This window comes from Ursus americanus, chromosome 33, assembly GCF_024610735.1.
Source record: "Ursus americanus isolate L20-20 chromosome 33, mUrsAme1.1.p, whole genome shotgun sequence".
In the NCBI taxonomy this organism is placed as follows: domain Eukaryota; kingdom Metazoa; phylum Chordata; class Mammalia; order Carnivora; family Ursidae; genus Ursus; species Ursus americanus.
The window spans coordinates 7,114,783-7,126,932 of NC_142159.1; the positions used below are offsets into that span (position 1 = coordinate 7,114,783).

General features: G+C 42.7%; 1 protein-coding gene across 1 annotated transcript in view; it reads left to right on the forward strand.

Moving 5' to 3' along the window:
* The first annotated feature begins 2,384 nt into the window (after window positions 1-2,384).
* Window positions 2,385-12,150, forward strand: part of PTP4A2 (protein tyrosine phosphatase 4A2) — a 28,010-nt gene continuing 18,244 nt past the window's right edge. The window contains exon 1 of the mRNA XM_045782242.2: window positions 2,385-2,721. The gene's annotated coding sequence lies outside the window, so the exon portion shown is untranslated. The remainder of the gene's footprint in view (window positions 2,722-12,150) is intronic.

Genomic DNA, 12,150 nt, shown 5'->3' on the forward strand with positions numbered 1-12,150 from the left:
GATAAACTCGGGGCACTCATGATGGGTGAAACTCACTGCCAAGGGGGGGTTCGCACGGTACTAAGGTGCCTGCAGCCCAGTTCCTGATCCGTATTGAGGTGTGCAGCCTTCCCTGGGAAGCCATCTGGGTGAGGTCATTTATGTCCGGGGTTAGAGCATTTTCCTGCTGACCTGGAGGTATGGTGGTGTCTTGGTCTCAGGGCTCTCGCTCTCAGAGCGGGGTGTTTCCAACATCACAGAAGGGGTTCCAGCCGACTCTTGAGAGACACCAGTTATTCACTGGAGGCAGAGATAACATTATGCTTATTTGGTCTTCCAAGGCAGGCATTTGTGCTTAATCCTGGGTCTGCCACTTAATCTCTCTGAACTTCCAATCCCCTTGAAAATGACGGTAATAATACCTTCCTTATAGGGTTATTTTGAAGAGTAGACTTGATGATATGTTAAAAAAACAGCTTGCCCAGGGCTTAGTATAGAGTAGATGCTTAATAATTTGTAGCCACTATCATAGCCATTGTTGTTTTCCTTACGTTGTTATTGTATTATTTACTGACATTTTAAGGCCTGGCTGTGAGCTCGATGAGGGAAGATTCATTCATTTGTTCGACCGTGTACTAGATTGCCCCCAAGTAGGTCAGTCTAAGGAGGGGAGAATCGTGAAAATAGGGATTTACAATATACTGTGATGCGTGCTAGATAGGGGATTGCGTAAGGTATTTTGAGACTTTAGTGGAAGAATCAGTGACCAGGAGACTCAACAAAAGTTTTGCGGAGGAGGTAGTTCTCTGTTTCAAGTCTGTGCTTCCAGGAAGTGGAAAATGCTGCCTGCTGGAGACAGGCAGAATGCAAGCAGCCACTGAGCCTGTGCTCCTCATCCAAGGGCCTAGATTCTGATCTGCAGCCCCTCCTTTCAGGGCCTCTCAACTCCCACACAGTCCTGCCAGCCGGCCTTGCCCTGGAATACCCTCTCCTGGGCCACCTGCTGGTGGCGAACATCTTGGGTTCTGTTCTGTGGCTGGATGTGGGCTGAGTCATAAGACCTTTCTTTTTACTGCTAAGCTCTAATAGAAGCCTTCTGGTCAGGAGCAATGCCCCAGGTCTACCTTGTGGGGACAGCCTAATGATGCCTACTGACCATTGCTTCTCCCCACAGGGCCAGATGAACGTATGTGTGGTCGTGGTGGAGGGGAAGCAGCCCAAGGGGCGGGAGTGCCTTCTAGATAGGTGCCTGTTCTGGGCAGGTAAAACTTCCTAGGTTGGATAGGGAAGACAGAGCCCCCCTGCCCCAACTCTCTGTATGATCCTCCCCTCTTCCTCCCAAGCTAAGTCTCCAGTGCCTCTTTCTGGCTGCCGTCCAGCAGTGGTCCAGACCAGTCTCCCAACTCACCGGTGACCACATTTTCCAACCCAAAACTCAGAACTCGTGGTCTGACAAATAATTAAAGAATTTCTGGTCACCTTCCAAATGCAAGAGAGAATACGGGAATCTCTAGGATAATCTCTGTCGTGAAAGGGGACATTAGGTTAGAAACCTTTAAATTCAGGATTTTCTCTTTAGCAGGCATTTCTCATACATTATATCATTGATACGTGAAAAAAAGCCCCATGAGGTAGCTGATAACTATTTCCATTTAATAGTTTAGAGTGCTCGGAGGAAATAACTTGCCCTCTATGCTACGTCCTGGAAGTTTGAATTTTGGTCTGTCAGGAAGAGCTCATAGGGGTGTGTGTGTGTGTACGTGTGTGTGTGTGTGTGTGTGTACGTGTGTTGCGCAGGGATGGGACGGGGAGAGGCGCAGAAACATCCTTCGCAATTGCAGAATTGCAGACGCACGCACGCTATTTCTTTGGGGCCTCGAGGAAGGGCAGCCAAAAACTGAGCTGCTCTGGTTGTCACTTCTGAGTTGGAAATCCCCGAGCCAAGGGCTCGGTTGCCGCCCCGTCCCATCAGGATCTGGCCCCAGGCCTTACGGCTCGGGATGCGGGAAAAAGCCCATCGACCTTGCAGGTCACACCGCGGCTGCTGGCCCTCGCCTCTGCCCAGGTGCGGATGGGATAGGGGGGCCGCGGCGTGGGCGAGCGACTCCCCTGGCCACGTTCCGCCCCTCTCCCCGGTCACATGGACGCGCCTTCCGCAGCCGGGAGTGCGGAGAGGAACGAACCACGAGGAGGAGCGGGGGAGGCGCCGAGGGCAGTGGGTCAGCGCCCCGCGGGGCAGGTGGGCGGGCCCAACCGCCCCGCGAGCCGGCACGCCAGCCAGTCAGCGGGCGCGGGGGGCGGGCCACTGGGCTCGCGCGCCGCGCCCCGTAGCGCCCCCTGAGGGGCGGCGGCGGGAGCTGGTTCCGGCTGCGCGCGCAGCGGTGGTGGCGGCGGCGCGATCGGCCGGGCTGTAACCGTCGTCCGTCCGGTAGCGGCTGGAGCGGCAGCGGCGGCCGGGCACTGCGCGAGGCGACGCTACAGGGCAGCGGCGGCAGCGGGGCCAGCGGCGGCAGCAGGAGACGCAGCGGCGGCCGCAGCAGCAGCAGCAAGACGGACTCGTGGACACGCGCCGCCGCCGCCGCCGGGCCGGGCCGGGTGTCGCGCGCCGAGGCTGGGGGGGAGTCGTCGCCGCCGCCGCCACCGCTACCGCCGCCGCCGCCGCCGCCGAGGTGACTGAGGAGAGAGGCGCCTCCTCGCTCCCGCCGCCGCCGGACTTCAATGCCCAGTCCCCAGCTCGCCAGCGTGAGTGCGCTCCTCCCGGGCGGCCCCCGCGCCGGCTCCCGGGGCCTCGGGGAAGGGGAGGGCGGGAGGCGCCGCAGCCATTAGTGCAGGCCCGAGACACGTCCCCGGAAGGAGGGCTGGGCCCGGCCGGGTCGGGGGCGGGGGGAGCGCGGCCGGGAAGCGTGGAGAACGAGGGTGGGTGAGGAAGGGGGGACGGTGCGTGTGGAAGAATGTGGGGAGTGTGTGTGGGGGGAATCTGCGTGCCTGAGGGGGACAGTGTGAGTTGGGGAGAGGGCTGGGTATGCATGTGGGGTGAGGGAAGACGGAGTTGGGGGGGCAGTATGGATGAGAGAGTTGGGGGCCGTGTCCGGGGGCAGTGTGTGTGTGTGTGTGAGAGAGAGAGAGAGCGAGCCGGCAGAGTGTAGAGGACAGTGGGGGTGTGGGGGGGGCGTGCGCGTGGGCGAGAGGGGTAAATGGAGGAGTGAGAGGTGGGAGAGAGCGTTGAGTGTATGGGGTAGAGTGGGGGAGTGTGTGCGGGGAATATGAGTGCAGTGCGAGAGAGGGAGGCTGGGGAGAGGGTGAATGGCAGACGAGGGAACGTGGAAGGGTGTGCCGGCGATTGTCCAGTGTGTGAGCGGGCATCCCGGCGGCTCTCCGTGATCGTGATCGCTGGCGATAGTGAACCCTGGTGTCCTCGGTGAGGGAGTTCTTTCCAAGAGCGTCTTGTCCCTGGGTTCTTGGGTTCCAGTATGAGGAAACGGTATAGGAGTCTGTTCCAGTGGCACTATAGTCTTCTGGCTCTGGGATTTTTAAAGAAAGGTCATGCTTTTTCGTGGGGGGTGGGGGGGAGGCGGTAAATGTTTTCCCCCATGTTTTATGACATCGATATAAATTTCTAAATTTGTCAAGGACGTGGTCACCATCCCATCCTAGTCTGGCGCTCTGTGGGCTAACTAAAATAATCTTGTCTTGCCTTTAGAGTGTTCAGAAGCGTAGACTCTTATGTAAAGTACTGCTAGTTTTTCAGGTGAAAGGTATTTTATCGCTAGGTGAACGGAAAGAATTTTTACTAGGTATTAGCTCTTTTCTACCCTTCTGGAGAAGAACTCTTAAGAAAAAAAATAATGTAACGTTGATGATGAAGAACCAGAGGCTAGTTAATTATTCCCTGGAGTTTGTCAAGAAACATAAAAACTGCCTAGCAGTTCTAGCATCACTGTAGACATGCGTGTCTGTTTGGAATCACCAGACTACAACTGCTGCTGGCTTAGAATATGGTAGTTATTTGCTGCCATGCTCTGTATTACAGAGTAGTTACAGACAGGAAGTGAATGAAGTTATGCCTTGTTCAGTGTGCAAAAGGAAATTAAGGCTACAGAATGACACATTTTTAAGGCTTCAGAATCACTTGCCAGCATGCCATTATGTTGGTGAAGATGGTGAGAAGTTGTTTGCCTGTATTCTAATCTTGACATTTTAAAAATTGTTTCATATTGGATAGTGAATGGACATTGTTATGGACTTTTGCCAGATTCTTGTTTTGTGTAATTAGGGGTTCTTATAAAGAGTACCTTGATATGGATTTTACACTTTAATGATGAGAAGTTTCTTAGAAGTTGGGAGTCTTTCAATAGGATAAGCAAAGATGGTGGTCCTTTTGGTAGACATAATAGAATTATAGGCCAAAACATTGATGTGTAATTAGAAGTCACAAATTATGTTTTTCGTAGAGTGTCCTTTTCTTCAATCATTAGCATGCTTTGTGCTTTCAGTATAGTGAATAGTATTGTTAACAATATTTAGTGGGAGACTGGATTAATTAGTATTAAGGGCTTACTATGCACCAGGTATTTTTATATACTCTTTATAATTCTCACAGTTACTGTAAAGATGGTAGAGGCCCTCATTTGCATTTATTTGGCACAGACTGAGTGGCTTCTATTTGCTAGGCACTTGGGATACAGTGATGAGCCCTCAATGATTTACAGTGGTGAGATGAGGAGATATAGAGACTCAAGGAGGTTAAGGAACTTGTCCTAGGTCACAAAGTAATAAGAATTGGAGATGGATTAAAAACCCAGGTCTGTCTGACTCCAAAGTCCTTGATTTTTCCACTACACCATTACCACCCTCGCAGTAGGTTGTCTCGCTTTCAGGTTTCTCAACCGCACAGTGATCTAGCAGCTCACGCAGATGAGAAATGTTGAATTTAATGCAGAAGACTAGATGGCTGGAGGCAAGGGGATCATTTAGGAGATGCTGACTTGAGGCTCTTTGGGGCCTAAGCTAGGCTTTTATGTGGGTGGAGATTCTGCCTTGAAACTCTTGGGGCCCCAGGGTGTGTGCTTTGAGACATAGTTTTTATGAGGCACCTGGGATATGTCTGGGAGAGGAAAGTCTGATTAAAGAAACTCAGCAGCCTTTTATGTTTTTTATTTCGGGGGAAAGAGGAAGAGTGTATTTACTGGGGTAAGAGTCAACTAGAAGTTGTCACTCCTGTGGAAGAGTCTTTCTATTCAGCTGTATGAGATACTCAGGAGATTGTGAAGATCAACTGAGAAAATATACGTGGAAGCACCTTGTTAATTATAAACTGAACTACAGATTCAAAGTATTATTACCAGTAAGACCTTTCTACTAAGGCAAAGTTTGTTATATTTAGTAACTGGAGAAAGCTAGCGTTTAGGACACCTATACAAATGAAAAATTGTTTAGAACTGCTGAACTGGGTCTATTCTGACTCAGAACAGCAGAAGTCAAACCACTCCCTCCATGAGTCAGTCAAGTAATATTTAATTTGAACTCACCAAATTTATAAGCAGAAACCATTTACAACATCATTGAACTTTGGTGGCACTAGGGAAGAATAAATGTTTGAATGCTTTTGCATATAACTTTCTTAAAAAGTTTGAAAGCCCCATATTTATATTTCCTTGAAAAGACATTTGTGCGAAGCAAGGCAAAATATTTATTTTTCTGAAGATTTAACTCTTTATTCTATTTAATATTTTGTCTTTTAAAGGTGGCATTTCTGTATGTAGTAGTTATAGAATTTTGACGCATTAAGTTTAAATTTAGTAGAGGTTTACTTGACAGGGTTTGTACTGTTCCTTTTTGTTGGAATGTGGGATTGGTAACCAGTGAAGTCTCTAGAAAAAGCATTTACAAAGAAGATGCAGAAGAGCAGTACATAAATTTTTAACTGTTGCTCTTGGAAGAGCAAAATTTAAGTTAGAGTGAAACGCAAGTTAGCTCGATTTCTTCAATTGCTATATAATCAGCTATGCTACTTACAGAAGTTGGGGATCTTTAAAACTTTTGAGCAACTGGCAATCAAGATCTAAAATTTTAACATGGTAGTCTTAGTTATGATTATTGAGTAGGGCATTGGTAGAGATCTTGAAGTCTTAGGACACTTGTGAAGTCCAACATTGTGCTTTAGGTTTCAACATTCCCTTCTTGAGAATCTTATAATGCTGAATCATAAAGCATCTTATTTAAAATTCATAATAATCCTTTGAGTAAGTGGCACTTCCAGTTGTACAGATAAGGAGATTGATTTATAGAATCAATTGTTGAATTTCAGGTTTTGAAATTCAAGTTAAAGATATCAGTAAATAGATGGCAGTAGATTTAAAGTTTCCCCTTGGAGCATAAGGTACTTAAATCTCTTGCTAAACTTTATTTTTGAGTTAACTCTGGTCATTATATAGGAGTTAAGTGGACATTAAAGAAGTTGGCCTTTTCGTCTGATACTTAGTTTTTAGTTTTTTAGGCTTTTTTTTTTTTTTTTTTTAAGGATACTTCAGTTACTTGCATACTTTTTTGTTTGGGGGGTGTTGCTGCTTTGAGATTTTTCTTATACTAGTTGGGTTATATAGAAACTGATGATTATTCTCTAAATTTACAAAGCGAGAGTCTGATGTTGCAGTTCACATAATTTGGTACCTTGGGTTTGTTAGTGAACAGTGGATACCAGCAATTATAATTTTTTTGGGAAATGGTGATTTGAGTCTGTTAATCTGGAATGTTAGAAGTCTTTTATCCATTTTCATCTTTAGGGGTAGTATATGTATAGAGGCATCTGGTAGCTTTCTCTAGTTATCTTTTGTTTTATTGACTGAACCACATCTTCTAGCTCCTTTGGCCACTTTCTTGGGACTTGCAAGCCCGATAGGATTGCTTGGTGAAGAGCTCCAGTAGATATTATATGTTTTGTTTTGTTTTGCTGCTTGGAGTTGTAGAGGTCTAGGCTAAACCAGAAACTGTCACTGCGCTAGCACCTAGAACGAAGCCGCACAGCACTGCAGGCTCTGTGCACTTTCACAGTTACCCTGTGGAGTTACTGGGACCCAGGTGAGAAGATGACCCTTCTGCACGTGTTAACATGGTTTCCCCTGAACTATCTCTTCAATCAGCATAGATTGACGGCACAAAATCTTTCCTGGAAAAATGACTGTGAGGAGTTGACAGAGTAAACCGACAGTTTTTATATGATTTGAATACAAATGTGTTTTGTTTGCCTGCGCTGATTTCTTACCTATAGGTTCTATAACACAGCACCCACTACATTGTAAGTGGCCTCGAAACTAAATCTCATCATTTGGATATATATTTACATTGCACAACATTGCCTTTTTAAACTCTAGAGAATTTTAAGCTTTTCTGTGACCCTTTCTTTGCTAGTTGAGCCTGTTTGAAAAAATATTTTGATGACTAGAATGGTCTTTACCTTTAGAGATATTTAATTCCTTTCATAGTATTTTTGGGTTGAAATTTCATTCTTCTCAGAAAATGTTAATTCTTTTGGCATAAAATGCACACATGATATATTTGCTTTAGCAGATCAGATAAATTGCTTTATGTTTTTATTTCTGCAGTGGTCAAAAATGTTGGCTCTTAACTAATGTATCGTTTGACAGGAATTCAAATTCACAATCAGTCTGCTTTCTTGTAGTCTTTTAGTTTTAGTTGAGATTTGAACATAACCCTTTTTTTTTTTTTTTGCAGTCTTTTACGGGAGACATTCACTAAATTCTGTCACCACAGTATCCATAAATTGGATCTATATATATATGTTGATATTTATTGTTTTTAGTAGCAAAACAAATTGGTGTGTTTTTCTACTTTCCATTATTGGTGAAAAGCCTGTCATGAGGGAACAGAGTGACTGGTTAGTGCAGAAGGATATGAGTCATCGGCAGGATTTGTCAGCAAATTGAGAAGGATATGATGGAGAAACAATAGATTCTAGTGACATTATTCTTCATTCCACACGTGTGGTTACAAACAAGTTTCCTTTTGGTGATTGGTTTAAATTATTCAAATAACTTAGATCTTTCTAGATGAGAAGCACTTAAAATTTAAGTCTTAGACTATCCCTTGAATTGTTTTTCTAGTGAAATGAGATCTTCATTTGGAGGTTATCAGCAAGTAGAATTTAGTTAAACTCACATCTGTTTACTAGGAAAAATAATTCACTTATGAGGTAGGAGTTAGTAAGTTGAGAGTCTATTTTTGTAAAGCTTGTTGTTAAATTATGGAACCGCTCAGTAGATCAGAAGATGCCCACCAATGTGGCACATTTGTTTTCTCTCATTGAGCAGACTCGCTCCCTGACTACTACTCATACTTTTAAATTCCTAAGAGCTTTTATTGCATTTGAATTGGTTTGAAATTCTCAGCATGGTCAAGGCCTCCTAGAGTTATCTAACCAAAGACTCCTTTCCTTTCTTAGTCATGCTACCATGGCCCTTTCTACAGTCTTGTTACAAAAGTTTTACCTTTCCTTGGAAGTCTTAATTAATCCTACTCCATTCGACTCATACTTTGTGTCTTCAAAGTATATAGCATTAGTATGAAATTTTAATGGCCTTCATCAAATATTTTTCACCCACATGGATTCTTCTAGTATCTTGATCCTGGATAGAGTTTGTGTGGTATGTGCAAAGAGCTCCACAAATGCTTGTTGTAAGATTGAATATGTGGCATTTTAGTATCATTCAGAAGTGGCGTATTGTCCTCTATCTCAGTGAGCATTTGGAGGAAGAGGACAAGAAAGATTGATTTTTGCATTCTTTAGGGGGGAAGAGAAGGTAGGCAAATCCATGTGGAACTGAGCTGGTGAGCAAAGAGTAATTACCCCTTGACATGGCATTAAGAGGTGTTTCACCATTTTTACTTCACTCTCGTGTTTTAATGTGAAACAACTGCTTTCGCTGTATGTTTTTTAAAGATTGTGAATGTTGTGTTTTATGAAAATAAACATCTAGCCATTATTGCACTATTAGTGGGTAGACAGTATATTTTAAAAGGCCACCAGCAGTTCCAAATAGAATGATTTGTGTTCTTTTTTTTTGTTTTGTTTTTAAAGATTTTATTTATTTATTCGACAGAGATAGAGACAGCCAGCGAGAGAGGGAACACAAGCAGGGGGAGTGGGAGAGGAAGAAGCAGGCTCCCAGCGGAGGAGCCTGATGTGGGGCTCGATCCCATAACGCCAGGATCACGCCCTGAGCCGAAGGCAGACGCTTAACCGCTGTGCCACCCAGGCGCCCCAGAATGATTTGTGTTCTTGACTGTTTATCTTGTGTTATACTCAGTACATAGAGAGATGGCTGTGAAGTACAATGTGATTTATAAAAAGTAAGTTTAGGAGAGGAAGTGAAGTGTAACTTAACTGGTTTTAGGGGAAACTTGGACCAAAATGCCCTAACAGCAGAAAAATTTCTGGGGCTCAAACAAAAGAATTTATGCTGACAAGATGTAATTTGGAATGTTTTTATTCTGTATCCTGTACAGAGAGAGCTTCCTTCCCTCCTTGTTGGTGGTGAATATTTGAACAGGACCTTTAAATAATGCTCAGTACATTTGACAAAATGAGGATATGAAAGAGTTAAGCTGACCCATGAACTGCTCAGCTCTAAAACATGTATTTTAAATAATGCTAACAATAGCCTGGAAGTTCTTACTTTGCATGCTGCTCCTGTGCTGTAGGTTATTTTGAAAGGTGATTCAAATAACCTTTTCCCAAGTATCTATTTTGCAACCTCAGGGAACTCACAGCTGTTATAGTCATTCTAACTGTCCTGATATAGCTCAGAAAATATTTCAAAGTGGTGTTGACAAGATGAATCCAGGTGTCCTTTTGGATTTCCTTTTCTTTCTTTCTTTCTTTCTTTCTTTCTTTCTTTCTTTCTTTCTTTCTTTCTTTCTGATTTTTCACTACTGAATTTATTTATTAATGAAATAATTGATTTAGTGGTTCTGGGTTAGTGTATGTATAGTGATGTTGGAAACTAAATTTAAAATAATTAAGACTTAAATTGCACTCCAGGAAAATTACTTAGCCTTTTGAGGTTAAAAGAAGGATGTAAGAGAAGAAGAAAACAAATTTAGAATTTATATGGGAATGCTGCTGAATTTGAGGTAGTTTTTATTGTATGAAGGAGGTTACCACAGTTATTTAGGAAAAGAATGTGCTTAAACTTTATAATAAAGAGGCTTGGGAATCTTAAAGTGCACATAAAGTAAAATCTTCAAGCATAAAGCCCATGAAGAGGGATAGCCATGAAATTTTTGCCTGGAAATGAAAAGTGTGAATGAATAGAATCAATTTAATAGAGCTAAACATTTAGCTTAATTTTTAAAAAATTCACTGAACTCAGTAAGATCTATGCCCAATATTAGAATTGTGCTGGTAGGATTTTTAATATTATTACTGGTATTCAAATAATTTTTTAGGGAAAGTGAAAATTGGCCATAGTCCTGTTACCTTTATTTAAATTTTACTTATGGAAGGAACAAATAGCAGTTTTGGACAAGAAATTCAACTGGAGAATTGCTCATCTTTGGAGGAACAGTACAGAATTGAAAAGTAAATATTTTCAAGTGTGGCGTGAAAATATTTAATGCAATTTTTGTCTTATAGTTATTTGTAGAGGTAGGAATTACTAGAAAATGACAAGTACTTCTAATCACTACGGTACACACAAATTTGAAAACCACTCCCTTTTCATTTGAGTGGGAACAGGGCCCACAGGACTTCAGTAAATAACGGTCACTGTTCTCAGAAGCAGGTGCGTTGTTGGTTAGTTGCTCTCCTTTCCTTTTTGAGTGGCAGGCCATGTATCTCATGCTGGTTCTGAAATCTTAAGATATTTTCCCACCATCAAGGTCATAATTTCTTTTTATGTAAGTGATTATTGATTTCTGTACTGGAACTTGTTCTCAAGTTCCCTCCTTAAATGAGGAAGTGGAAAAGTGGGAATAACCAAGAGAGTTACTATGAAACTTTTTTTTAGCAGTAAAAAAGCTATTTTTAGCTTGTTTACAGATATTTTGGATCCTAATTTGTGTAGAATTTAATGATACCTCTTTCCTTATCAGTTCCCTGGGACTGTATAGTAGGTGAGGGGCAGTGACATTAATTTGAATTGTCTAAATTCAAGGAGCCAGATGTATACAGTTTTAGTTTGATAAATGCAACTAGAGGGATGAACAAAGATAAGTAGCAGAGAGACTAGAACTCTTATTTCCTCAAGGCTCTGATGAGTTGGGAGTAGGTTACGCAAGATGAGTACGATTTCAGTTTGAGACCAGTTAACTAGAAGATTAATCAGCAAAGTTAAGTTCGCTTTAATAAGTCTTTAAAATGCATTTTTCCTGAAATGGTCAGAATGCAGTAGATACAGTACTACTTTACAGACGAATTTCCCTACTTTTCCTGGATAGTTGTGAGGATTTTATGGGTCAGTTGTTTGAATAATCTCTGAATATTAAATTAGGCTTCTTATGGTTCTTACAGTTACTCTTCACAGATTGCACATCCATTCTGTGGACAAATCTACCTTAAAGTGTATCTTTTTTTTTAAGATTTTATTTATTTATTTGTCAGAGAAAGAAGAGAGAGGGCTGTTCCTAGAACACTCCAAGCATGGCCCCACCTCATAACCTTTGCAACAGCTAATCCCTTTGCCTAGAATGCTCCTTCAAATATCTGTTGGCTCACACCCCCAGGTCTTGGATAAAATGTCACTTTTTTCAGTGAGGCCTTTCCTGATAGCTTTATTTAAAATTAGAAGCCCTCTCCTTTCTGGCACTGTAGATTCCCCTGCTTTGCATTTTTCTCCGTAACAGTGGCATATTTTAGTTTTTTCTGCCTACTAAAATACAAGATCCGCTCTGACGAGAATTTTTGTTTGCTTACTGCTCTTGCTGCACTTTATAATGCATAGTATGTGTCTAATAAATACTTGAATTATTAATAAATTATTAATTATCCAAATTGTAAGGAAGATGTCTTAACTCTTCTATCGTACTTATTTTAAGAGAGGTGAAGGTGTCTTTGTTAAAGTGAGATGAATTTGTTTTAGGAACAAATTGTTGCAAGGTTTTAGCCTTCTATGCAGTATAGTGCTTTCATGTTGCCTGTTTGTACAAACCAAGCTG